General features: G+C 39.3%; 1 protein-coding gene and 1 pseudogene across 3 annotated transcripts in view; one reads left to right on the top strand and one right to left on the bottom strand.

Moving 5' to 3' along the window:
- Positions 1-351: 351 nt before the first annotated feature.
- Positions 352-6,698, bottom strand: LOC123390051 (annotated as a pseudogene).
- Positions 6,696-10,951, top strand: part of LOC101681526 (killer cell lectin-like receptor subfamily F member 2) — a 25,161-nt gene continuing 20,905 nt past the window's right edge. For 2 of the 3 annotated variants that reach the window (XM_013049545.2, XM_004779711.3), the window contains exon 1: positions 6,696-6,820. The gene's annotated coding sequence lies outside the window, so the exon portion shown is untranslated. Of the gene's footprint in view, positions 6,821-8,918; positions 9,295-10,951 lie in introns of those variants that run through there. The other variant, XM_013049544.2, reaches the window with a different exon arrangement.

Here is a 10,951-nt window from a genome sequence, read left to right as displayed (position 1 = left end):
ATTAGTTGACTGTAGAGTTGAGGGTCTATTTCTGGGCTCTCTATTCTGTTTCATTGATCTATGTGTCTGTTTTTGTGCCAGTACCATACTGTCTTGATGACGACAGCTTTGTAATAGAGCTTGAAGTCCGGAATTGTGATGCCACCAACGTTGGCTTTTTTTTTCAATATCCCTTTGGCTATTCGAGGTCTTTTCTGGTTCCATATAAATTTTAGAATTATTTGTTTCATTTCTTTGAAAAAGATGGATGGTACTTTGATAGGAATCGCATTAAATGTGTAGATTGCTTTAGGTAGCATAGACATTTTCACAATATTTATTCTTCCAATCCAGGAGCATGGAACATTTTTCCATTTCTTTGTGTCTTCCTCAATTTCTTTCATGAGTACTTTAGTCTTTTGTATATTTTTTTTTTTTTTGCATCAACATCTATTCCCAAGTAAGGGCTCAATTAAAAAAAAATTCCGTAAGAGAATCTTATATTGAAGCTGAGCAAGGCACTCTAATTTTTCCATATGTCCATTGTGATAGAGCACCTCCACACATCTGACTTCATAAAAATATGATTTTTGTCCTAGGATCTGATATTTCTTACAAGTGAGTCAGCATTATATTTTAACAAATCTCCATTTTAGCTCCATTCTACTTTTTTGTAGGAAACTAATGGGAGAAAAAAGAAGCACAATCATTTTGGACTTTAGATATTAGCCTCCTGCTGAAGAAATTATGGGTTATTTGTGATACAGTAGTCAATTATATAGCTTATGGACCAAAGATTTAGTTTCCATTCCCCCCCCTTTTTTTTTTTAGCATTTCCCCTTTTTTGTATACTCTGTTCAATAGATGTGAATGGGGAATACATTCCTCCATTTCTCTTCAGTATCCCTCAGGTTACAGAAAACACCTATTTTCACCAATAATCTTAAGATGTGATGGTGTGTTAGTATTTGAAGGAGTCAAATAAAGATTTACACTAGTCTACCTTTCACATTCTTAGTCAAATGGTAGAGACTTGCAAAGGAACCATACTACCTGGAGGGGCCCAGAAGCCTAAAGGAGGCATTCGCAAGAAATGCCAGCTTGTAGCCAGGCCTGCTGCAGTGAAGAGGGGTCAGCCCTCCTGAAATTGCCTCATGAGGAAGCCATCTCATTCCAAAAAAGGAGTTCATATGCGAAATTTACCAAATGGAAGAGAAAGATGAAAAAACTATTTGTATCTGAGGAAATAGTGCAAATAGAAGAATTTATAAAAACAAACAAATGGAAAATAATCTCAATCTCCCTAAAAAAACTTTTAAAATGTTTATATTTATTATTCTTGAGGAGATAAAGGAATAGGGCATAAAATAGGCAAAACAATCTAAAAGACCTGATCATAATCTTGAAAACAAAATTTATTGTTGAAATATACTCAATAGAAGAGCTACATCTATGAAAGGACCCAGCTGACAAACAAAAGAGTGAAGGAATAGATTGGGTTGAAGGTATCACTGAGAAATCAGAATGAAGAGATGAAGAGTTGATGAATATTAAAAAATTAAGAGGCACATGATTCATGGAGAAACTCAAATATACATCTATTAGGAATACTAAAAGGGCACAGCAGAGAAATGATAATAAAATCATCTGAAGAACTTACAGGGTGTATGTAATACCATCTCTGGGCCTGGACCATGGGGTTTTTTGACAAATGTCGAGGCTCCAATATGACAAGCGTAGGTGATATATTTGCTATGAGCTTCAGGAGATCATCTGAGTTAAAAGAAAAACAGGGGGAAGAAAGAAGAATAAAAAGGAAGAAGGAAGAAGAAGAAGAAGAAGAGGAAGAAAAAGTAGGAGGAGGAGAAGGAGAGTGTACAATGGCTGGTTTTATTTTCTGTTGTAAATATCTTTGTTGGTTACAAACTGAAACATGGAGAAACTTTTGATTACAGTAGGGGCTTACATGTAGAAATTGAATAATATGTAGACTAAAATGCGAAATCATCAGCTACATCCTATGGAGTATGAGTGGCCAAGGAAAGCAATAACTTCTATGGCTTCACCACTTTCAAAACAAGTATAGTTTTATATTTCATGGTTGGCTCTCATGGTACAGAAAGGGAATGAGAAACTAGCAAATATCTTGAGCAATCCTTGATGAACTTGAAATGCTGCATTATTAGCTTTTGTATACAACAGATATTCCTAGATCATAAAACAGCTAAAATCACATTCAAACTAACGCTGGGATTTCAATACTATATACTGCAGCACATCGAAGCCATCTGTATGATCATTAAGTCCAGGTGATATGGAAGACTAGCTACCCCTAATCTTTTAACTCATAATTAAAATATTTTCTCCTTATACAAGTTTCTCCCTAATAGAGAGCAGTCACTCTCAGTTTATGGCAAGTATCACGTTAGTGTCCTATTTACAGTTCATGCTTCCATTACCTGTTCTGCTTTAATGGGCTAGACTCTAAGCTTTTTTTCTTTTTGAAGGGATATTGCAGCAGGACAGGGCTGCTGCTGTTGCTTCTTCTCTCTGTCTCTCTCTTTCTCTTATTTATTTATTTTTAGTGACCAAAACAGAACAGATCTATAACTGCAGCTTCTGGAAAGCCATTTGTTCTTGCCAGTCTTGTATCTCTCCTTTAACTTGACCTTGGCCTCTTGTTGGGCCTTGCATTTAAGCGCAGGGTCTCTGAAGACATCCTGTTGATGATAGTTTTGTCCCAGGGGATATCCACAGAGTATCTCGTGGGCATGAAGTGGTTGTAGTTACAAACTTTCATAAAAGACTTAACCTTTAACCTCTTGGTGATTTTCTCATAGCCAGCTCGAGGAATGGTCTGAGGTAACACCATAAACGTTCTTCACAATGGCCACTTTGCTTCCAGAGTAACATCAGGCCAGGACTAGCACTAGCACCATCTTTCCAGGTTTCATGAACTTGCCCATCTTGACACAGCCACTTAAGGACCAGAACCACCTTTCCAGGTTTCATGAACTTGGGGACACAGCCACTTGAGTCTACAGCAGAAAAGAAGAAATGTCCAGAGCTTCCCTTCTTGATTCTGATATTTCTGTTTTGTTCTCTTTTTGCTCTTGCTACACTGGGACATGAAACTGACACAAACAAAAAATGAAACTAAACCATCAATAGTCCTGTGGTAACAAGAAGAGACAAAATCATTTTTGGAGTTGGATTATTTTATTTATTTATTTTTAAAATTTTTTTTGTTTATTTGACAGAGAGAGATCACAAGTAGGCAGAGAAGGAGGCAGAAAGAGGGGAGGAAGCAGGCTCCCTGTTGAGCAGAGAGCCCGATGCGGGGCTCGATCCCAAGACCCTGAGATCATGACCTGAGCCGAAGGCAGAGGCTTTAGCCCACTGCGCCACCCAAGCGCCCCTGGAGTTGGATTATTATTTAGACATAAAAAATGAAGTATTGGGGCACCTGAATGATTCAGCTAGTTAAGCATCTGATTCCTCATTATATCTTAGGTCATTATCTCAGGGTGGAGAGATTAGGCCTTGTGAGACTGAGCCTCACATTGTGTTCCATGTTCAGTATGGAGTCTGCTTCAGATTGTCTCTTGCTCTGCCCCTCCACCTATTTATTCTCTCTCTCAAATAAATAAATAAATACATGAATAAAGTCTTTTTAAAAAATGAAGTATTGATATATGCTACAATGTAGATAATTCTTGAAAACATGATGAGTGAAAGAAACCACACAAAAAGATCACACAGTGTGTGATTCCATGTACATGAAATATCCAGAGGAGGTGACAATATAGAGACAAATGCAGATTGGTTGAAAGGGGCTATGTGTGGTGATGAGGAGTGGGGGACAGCTGCTGAATGGTATGGGGGCTTGTCTTAGGATGATCAAAATATTTTGAAACTAGATAGAAGTGGTGGTTGCACAATATTGTGAGTGTACTAAATGTCACCAAGTTTTTCACTTTAAAGGAGTTAATTTTATATTATGCCAATTTTACCTCAAATTAAAAAAAAAAAAAATCTGGAGTGACACTTCCACAATGTGGGAAAATCCACACCCATATCTAGTTCAGAGTAGAAAACCAAAAACACCACCTGGGAGAGTCAACAGAAGCAACAAACAGGAAGATTATAAAGAGAAGAACCCAAAACCATGTTTAAGTAATGACATGAAACAGTATAGTAGGAATTGATGGAAATTATAAGGAAAGAACAAGACTCTATGAAAATAAGAATTTTTTAAACATAACTACAGAGGAGTTTTAGAAATGAAAAGTATAATAGCATTTTTTTAATGAATTGTACAACTTATTAAGTTAAACTGAAGGAACTATTAGTGTAATGGAATTTAAGTCTGGGGATAATAAAAAGGTTAAAAATATGTAAGACATTTAAAAACTCAGAAGATAGAATGAGAATATTCCAGAACATATCTAATAAGTCTAGGAGCAAACAGTAAAATAAAAAAAAAATAAGAGAGGCAATATTTGAGGAATCAATGACTAATAATTTTCCATAATTCTCATTTTTAATAAAATATATTATTAAAATTACTTTAAAGAAAAATTGAAGTTGAAGAAGAATGTATATATACTTGCAATCCTAATTGTACTTTTCTACTGGACAGAAGTTCTTAGAATAAGTTCCTGTGTAGTGATGTACCTTGCAGCCTTATTTGTAATAGGGAAAGATAGAACCCTATTAAATGAATTATTCCCAGGATGTCTTTGACTCTGCTTTTACACGTTAAGAAATCTGCATTTAGTCACTAAAGACTATATGCTATTCAAGAATTAAAACATTTGATTAATTCAATTTTATCTGTGGAAAAAGTCCCATAATGGCATTTAAAATAAAATACATAAAGTAATAATTAGAGACATAAATACTTTATGTAAAAGTCTGCTGAAACAATATACTCAAAATAAGGCCAATATGTACTATTCAGAGGAATGTCCCATTTGAACCCTGATTCAAGATCAGTTATGTAGTTATATTACGCACAATTCTAATGGGTTTGATCATCTGACCAGTTCACAAGCTATCAACAGTAGATGAGAAGGAAGGGATGAAAATATGTCCAGAGACGAACACGAGACTGAGCAGCAAAGGATGACAATGGGAAGAAAAAAACAAGCAATAAAAAGCAGACGTATTTAACACAAAAAGCTTACCACTTTGAGTCCCTTAGTTTGGAGGTATACAGCCCCATGTATGTATTCTTCTTGAAGTCTCCATCATCATGGTATGGTATTAAAATCTATGGTCAAAGTGGATCCTTAGCACAAATTTCCTTTTGTTCCATATGCCCTCAGTAGGTTGAGAAGAATGGAATAGAAGTTACAGACAATAAACACATGACTAAAGAAAGATAAAGGGGAAGGTTCTTAGTAGTTACACTGACAGTCTGACCTCAAAGCTTGCTGCAGGGTAGGATAACTTCAGGAGCCATATGCCCTAAAATGTTGTCATTCTCCTAGAGTAACACGTATAGGGCACAGGTGAGATCAAGGAAATTAGCTGTCTGCTCAGCTTTCAAGGAAATAAGAAATGGCACAGAAATAAGAAATGATGTATTTTTTTAAATGGTGTCTGCTATGCACTGTAAACTTCTCCTTTAATGAAGCTCCCTATAAATCTTCACTAACACATGTGTTTTGCTAATGCTTTGGAATGAAGGATTTGTTATGATGACAGGGGATGGTGTTGAGCCCTGACCAACACAGGGTGACAGTAAAAATTGCCTGCAGGTATAACTAAAAGCCAAGTTCTGGTCAATGCTTTGTCATGGAACTGAGGACATTCAGAGAGAAGGCCCACTGTGAAGAGCAGGTCATACTCCTAAACTTTAAAAAAAAAAAAAAAAAAAAAAAAAAGTCAGAATTAAATTGTCAGCATTTCCAATAGTATATTTGAGTGATTTTCTGAGTTTCTGAATGAAAAAAATCCTTTACCAACTCTACTAATTTACCCCATGATGCCTAGGATATAATACTTCATTACAACCCTATCTAACTGACCTATGGAGATACAAAGCCTTTGGCATATATGAGATTTTCTAGAAATGTAAAGGAACAAACTTAATTCTATGGAAGGAGATATGGGACAGGAAGAGAGGAATTTGAGGGGTTGGGTTATTAGGAAAAGATTATTTGGAAGCCACTGGACTTCTCTCTCCCTGTAAAATCCCTTCTATACTCACTTTCTCAGATTTTCTTTCATTGTTATAGAACAGTAGCAACTTAGGTCTGCCCTAGCAAGGAGGGAGGTGACAGAAACATAGCTTCCACAACTCAGAAAACCCTCCTCCATTTCCTGCACACCAATCCACCTTGAAGTATGTTTTCCAGTTAAAACTTCAATTTCATCTCAGGCTTTACCTCTTCAACGTGGACTCATGCTTACCCTCTTGTGTAAGTACTGTGGGTAGAAGGACCCATCATGTTTCCCAGGAAGAAAATATGAAGCAACCAGTAATTGCTCAATGAATGACTCAAAACACCCTTCTGACAACAGGTTTTTATTTGTTTTGTTTTTGTTGTTATGACACACAAAGGAATAACATACAAATATAATTGCAGAAAAAATTCCTTTTCTAATTAGCCAGCTAAGAACTATGGACATTGCCAGGGACTGTTCAAGTCCTCACCTTTTTGTTTGGATCCTCAGTCATGACTACAGCAGTATGTCTTTCTTCACAGATTATTCTGCTGGCCAGCCAGGCATCATTTTTCTGTGAACACCACTAGTATGTTTCCTGGTAAGATTTCCTCTCCGATGGACAGAGTAGAGATCTAGAGGCCTGCGGTGGCAAAATGTAAATAAGGTAATGAGAGATTGTCAGCATGGTATGCCTTGGGAAAGCTCATGAAGAACATTCTGTGGTTTTCTTTTCCTTCTTTTTTTTTTTTTGTATTTGTAAGCATATTTTATTTTAATTTTTATTTATTTTTTAAAATTTATTTTCAGTGTTCCAGAATTCATTGTTTATGCACCACACCCAGTGCTCCATGCACTATGTGCCCTGCTTAATACCTACACCAGGCTCACCTAACCCCCCCATCCTCCTCCCCTTCAAAAACCTGTTTGTTTCTCAGAGTCCACAGTCTCTCATAGTTTGTCTCCCCCTCAAATTTCCCCAACTCACTTCTCTTCTCCATCTCCCCATGTCCTCCATGTTGTTCCTTATGCTCCACAAATAAGCGAAACCATATGATAATTGACTCTCTCTGCTTGACTTATTTCACTCAGCATAATCTCTCCCAGTCCAACCATGCTGATACAAAAGTTGGGTATTCATCCTTTCTGATGGAGGCATAATACCTCATAGTATATATGGACCATATCTTTATCCATTTGTCCTTTGAAGGGCATCTTGGTTCCTTCCACAGTTTGGTGACTGTGGCCATTGCTGCTATAATCATTGGGGTACAAATGGCCCTTCTTTTCACTACATCTGTATCTTTGGGGTAAATACCCAGTAATGCAATTGCAAGGTCATAGGGAAGCTCTATTTTTAATTTCTTAAGGAAGCTCCACAATGTTTTCTAAAGAGGCTGCACCAGCTTGCATTCCCACCAACAGTGTAAGAGAGTTCCCCTTTCTCCACATCCTCTCCAACACTTGTTTACTGTCTTGTTAATTTTGGGCATTCTAACTGGTGTAAGTGGTATCTCAATGTGGTTCTGATGGCTAGTGATGATGAACATTTTTTTATGTGTCTGTTAGTCATTTGTATGTCTTCATTGGAGAAGTGTCTGTTCATGTCTTCAGCCCATACTTTGATGTGATTATCTGTTTTGTGGGTGTTGAGTTTGAGGAGTTCTTTATAGACCTCAGATATCAGCCCTTTGTCTGTAGTGTTATTTGTGAATATCTTCTCCCATTCCCTGGGTTGCCTCTTGGTTTTGTTGACTATTTCCTTTGCTGTGTAGAAGCTTTTGATCTTGCTAAAAGTTCATTTTCGCTTTTGTTTCCTTTGCCTTTGGAGACATATCATGAAAAAAGTTGCTGTGGCCATTGTTGAAGAGGTTACTGCCTATGGTCTCCTCTAGGATTCTGATGGATTCCTGCCTCAGGTTGAGGTCTTTTACCCATTTCAAGTTCATCTTTGTGTATGATTTAAGAGAATGGTAGAGTTTCATTCTTCTACACACAGCTGTGGTTTTCTACTGCCTTTCAGCGCTATTCCTCCGGGGGTCTCCTTTCCGGTTCCTACTACCCACGTGGAAACTTCCATGGTCCAGTCCTGCCTCTGTCCTCTGAGACCAGGAATAAAACAAATGGTTTTTAGCTAACTGATTTAATTCCTAAATAAGTTAACATAAACCAGAGTCTAGAAAAGCTAAGGATCGTTTTGGGTTAAATAAACAGCTTTAATCACTACTGCGTTGTATTGATTACAGTTCCCAGCCGTTCTGGTGCATAGCTTTAGAAAAGAATGTCTACAGGCCCCTCTTCACATCCCCTTCTGTTCTCTCCTGAACCCATTTGGCTAAGTGTTTGCTTTTTTTTCTTACCCACTTCACCCAAACCGGCCCTGTCCATATCACCTGTGGCTTTCTTTAGGGGGAATCCAGAGCGGGTATCTTCCTCCAGGACTCCTAGGCGCCTCCATGGTCTCGCCAGGCCAGCCCCCAGCTGCTCTCAGGGATGGTCGGGATGCCGGGGCATTTGGGCCCCCAGCTTCAGACGGGGAAAATAGCTGAAGGCCAGCAGGGGGCCTCGCAGCGCCCCACAGATCCGGGGAACTCGCCTGCGGAGCAGAGCTCCCAAGCCGCGCCCACTTCCTCTCCTCCTCCAGTCCCGGTTGCACAGCGCCACCGCAATCACGCGGGTCGCGCCGGAGGGCCGGCCGGGGGCGCGCGTCGGACCCTGGGCACCCGATGCCTTAGCGCAGCCAGTCCGCCCACATCCCCGCCCCTGCTCCCCTGCGCCCTGCCGCCCTTGCAAAGAGAAGAATCGCTACTGTGGGTGCACCACTTCCTCCCGCTGAGACCGAAGGTGTTTCTTCCGTGGAGGGTGACGATTCTGCAGAACCGTCTAGTTTATCACGGAACGGAAAGAAAACACGATAGAGCATTGCTTTTGTTTCTTTTTCTTTTTCTTTCTTTTTTTTTAAACCGGGAATATAATCAAATCTACTGCTGGTCCTGGCGGTACCATGGTGGAACTTGGTGTTCCCCTGTGCACAATATCATTTAATCCTTATGGCTACACGGTCCATATGTTGTTGGCAGTTGCAAAGAATCTCCGTCTCTAAGGCGCAATACTCTAGCTACAACGTTGTCCGTGGCCAAGGTACTTTTAAAGCAAACAATTTTGGATTAAAAAAATAAGCTTCAATCTATAATGGGAGAAAACAGAGAGAGGAATCGTCAATTTTAAGAAAACCCAGAAGTCTTGCATCTGGGTCGGTTATGGGTGTGTGTGTGGGGGGGGGGGAGGGCGGGGGGGGCGTGCTACCTCAGGCCAGAAGGGGGACATTTTGTAATTCCTCAACTCAGAGGAGATATCTTCTAGAAAAGTACCCCCATCCCCTCCATCCCCAACCCAGGGTGTTTTTTATCCTGTGGATAAAAAGGATACCACATGACTAGCCGTGGTTCTCTCAGCTCCTTGGCGTTCACAGGGATTAATCTTGGTGGTTCCATTCTCTCCAGTCATATTTGACAAGACAGCTTCAAACCGTGGGCTCCGCGGGGCTTTCCTGAGGGAAGTGCCTCAACAACAGCATCTTAAAACCAGCAGGGAGGTTAGGGACTGTGGAACCTCAACCTCTAGGGGTTGGGAGGGCTCCTTTCACTTTGCTGAGGAGGTGAGTGGTTTTGCCAAAAGCTCCAGTACCACCTAGGCCCCAGACGGTAGTGTGGGATTAGGTAAGTGTAGGAATCAGGCTGCCTGTGGGAAAGCCTTGACTTTCAGCTTATTCCCTGTGTGACTCTGGGCAAGCTACTCAACTTCTTGTAATTCAATTTTACCTTCTAGAACCATCCTGGGTGAAATTAAATGAACATTTAATGCATATGTGTAAAAAAGGTAAAAATCTCCCCGGAATCAAATTTGGGAAGGGTGACCTTGTGAATGCTGACTCTCTTCTGTAAAAAAGAGATAGAGCTTGCAATATTGTGATTTGGGCACCAAGGGAAAATATGACCAGGCATATGATCTACCTAGTTAAGATTGAGATTCGGGGTAATAAAAATAGTAACATGCTCAATTTTCCTTATTTTTAAGCTATCAATATCATTTTAGTGAAAGTACATTTATTGATGCAAAAGGGTCCCTATTGTAATAACATATCTCATAATTAATAGAGCAGTATTGTATGATAAGAAGAATGCTGGAGGCAGACTCAGGTACACTGTGTGCCATCTTCTTTTATCACACTTATTTGGGTGACCAGTTAACACCTTCACATTTTTTTCTTTTATTTTTCAAAAATAAACTATTAGTTTAGATCAATGGCTCTATACTATGATGTGTGTCACAACAATCTGGGGACTTTTTTGTTTGTTTGACATATATATCCCTAGGGGAGCCTCAGTGGCTCAGTTGGTTAAGAGTCAGACTCTTGATTTTGCTCAAGTCATGATCTCAGGGTCCTGAGATTGAGCCTGGCATTGGGCTCCTCACTGAGTGTAGAGTCTGTTTGGGATTCTGTCACTTTCCCTCCCTTCTGCAACCCCCTCCTCCATGCTCTCTCTTGTCTCTGATTCTTTAAAAAAAACCAAACTATCATTTTCTATCTATCATCCATCTATCTATCTATCTATCTATCTATCTTCCTATGTACTGTCCCAAGTCTATTGGATTAGAATATTCTGGGTTCTGGACTAGTAATCTGCATTTTTTAAAAGCTAAGAAGACACATTTGGAGCAATGCTTATATTTATGATTGATTTCTGTTCCAAAGTAACAAACAAATGTAATCCATTTCATTATCTTTTCCCACACT

This window comes from Mustela putorius, unplaced genomic scaffold (assembly GCF_011764305.1).
Source record: "Mustela putorius furo isolate JIRA1106 unplaced genomic scaffold, ASM1176430v1.1 tig00537227_pilon_pilon_pilon, whole genome shotgun sequence".
NCBI lineage: Eukaryota > Metazoa > Chordata > Mammalia > Carnivora > Mustelidae > Mustela > Mustela putorius.
The sequence above is the reverse complement of the archived record's forward strand: the minus strand, read 5'-3'. Positions and strand labels throughout refer to the sequence as shown.